We start from the raw sequence: 2,553 nt of genomic DNA on the forward strand, positions 1-2,553 counted from the left end.
TAACATACCAGTAATAAAAGTTAAGGTGGATACGAATGTTAGCGGGAATAATAGGCAAGCGCGGATAGATTTTAGGAATAAGTTAAGAGATATTAAGAGTAAAATTAGGTTTGAAGCGGAGGACATTATAGGGGTAAGAAAGAGCTTTAACACAGAAGATATATTACTTAGAGTTCGAGGGGGTGCAGGAGCGAACAGCCTGGTAAGGAAATTGAAAGAGATGGGGGAGGAAGCGAACATCCTTACAGGAAGAAAAAAGAGGATATACATTCAGGATCTATATCCAGGATCTATATATGTTATGTCTATACATAACGGCTGAGGATGAGGAGATCAAGAGAGCGGTAGGGAAGTGTTTTAATATTGATACGAGGGAAGTGAAGGTGATCTTCAGAAGAGAAGGTGGGAGAGGGACCCAAACGGCGTGCGTGGAGGTGACAGGGTTACAAGTGGATAGATTTTTAAAGGAAAATGAGAGGATAAGAATAAGGTGGAATATATGTAGAATTAGGGAATTTGTGATAAATAACAGGTGCTTTAGGTGTAATACGATGGGGCATATGGCGGTTAGCTGTCCCAGCGTGCGGGAAAAGTTGTGCTACAAATGTGGCGGTGCAGACCACCTGGCAGCCCAGTGTTTTAGTAAGGTAGACAGGGAGGGAAGACGAGTTGGAGTGAGGGGTGAGAACAGGGTAAATAAGGAGCTTAACAGGGTAGGAAGAGGAACAGAAAGGGAGAGGAACGAGGAAATAGTAAAAGCAGGCATCTCTAAACAGGTAAGAAGCATAAAAGAGTCGAGAAATGAGGGATTCGAAGTAGTAGGGACGGTAAAAGATGGAAAGAGATATACAACAATAGGAGTTCAAGTAAATATAGGAGACGACAACAATGAACAGAAAGAAGAGGGACAAAGAGTTAAGGAGACGCGAGATATGACCACATGGAGTGAGGTGGTAAAGAAAAAAGTCAAAAGTGGTAAAGATATTAAGGGAATGGAGAGGCAGAGGAAAAGTGATGAGGGAAGTAAGGGAATACAGGACACAAGAGGAACGAGGCCAAGAGGAAAGGCAATATATATGGAGATACCAGGGAAAAAACCCACGGACATAATAGCCGCAATGAAAAGCAAGATTTCCTGCCCCACGGAGAGAACTGGGGTTAAAAGGATCAGAGGTATGAGGTTTGGTGGAGTACTTGTTGAGGTGGAAAGGGACTCAGACGTGAAGGAATGGAAAGAAAGGATTATAGGATCTATGGATGGGGAGGACAGCAAGACCATAGTGGTCCTAGGGAATAGGGTGACGGCCAAAATAAGAGGTTCAGATCCCTTAATTGAGAAGAATGACAGTGGAAGCAATAAGGAAGAGCGTGGAATGTGAAGATGAGGAGGAGGAACAGATAGTTGTGCAAAGAATCATAACTGAGCCATGGCAGGAAAAAGTCGCGTTCGTCAGGCTTCCAGATAGGATAGCGACGATACTGCAAGAAGGAGAAGGCATAAGGATAGGTTGGACGAAGAATAGGGTTAGGATATTGCCCAATTGAATATACAGATGTGGGAGATGTGGGATGTGGGGTCACAACAATACACAATGCAGGAAGGAAATTCACATTAATAAAAGGAATGATGAAAAGAAAATCATAGAGGACAAAGAAGAAAAGAAGGGAACCACGAAAGAGAAAAGAACAGGGGAAATGAATGACTCAAACAATGATATAGACATTGATAGGGAATCCGTAGGAGCGCTAAGGAACCTGCGGGAGGTAAGGAGTATCATGGAAGAAATCATGGGAAGTGACAATTATGGAGACAGAGAGATATAAAGTCATCCTGACGAATGTAAATAACAGCAGGGCAGCACAGGACATATTAATAGCCCATGCGGTACACAAGAAGATAGGGATTGTATGCATAACAGAACCAGCAACTGAAGGAGCGGGGATATGGTTTAGGAGCGTAGACAATAAAGCGGCAGTGTTAGTTAATAAGGAAGTTGGGTTAAAGGTTAAGGTGCTAGAGCAAGAAAAGGGAATAATAGTGGTACAGGTGGAAGATATGGTTTATTTGGTAGGGTATTGCTCGCCAAACTGCAGCAGAAAGGAGTTTATGGGGTACTGGGATAGGGTAAGGCGTAAGGTAAGGAGCCTAATATCTAGAGGTAGGAGGAACATAATTATTTTGGGTGACTTTAACGCAACGGACTACGCGTGGTCAAGTAAATCAGATGTAAGAGGCAGGATAATTACAGAGATAATGAGTGAATGTAGCTTAGTATGTATGAACGAATGGGACAAGCCGACATGTAGGAGGTGGAACGGGTCATCAGTGATTGATATCACACTGTGTTCAGAAGGGGTAAAGAACAAAACCGAGAATTGGAGGGTTTTGGAAGAAGAGACACTGAGTGACCACGTGTACATCGAGTTTAGTGTTATCGGTGAAAGGGAGGTGAACAGAAATAGATATGATAGTAATATAGGCGCTAGTAGCGTTAGAGAAACATTGTAGGAGATGGATGGAAAGACAGAACCCTTAAAGTCCATAAATTGGAG

This window comes from Xylocopa sonorina, unplaced genomic scaffold (assembly GCF_050948175.1).
Source record: "Xylocopa sonorina isolate GNS202 unplaced genomic scaffold, iyXylSono1_principal scaffold0049, whole genome shotgun sequence".
NCBI lineage: Eukaryota > Metazoa > Arthropoda > Insecta > Hymenoptera > Apidae > Xylocopa > Xylocopa sonorina.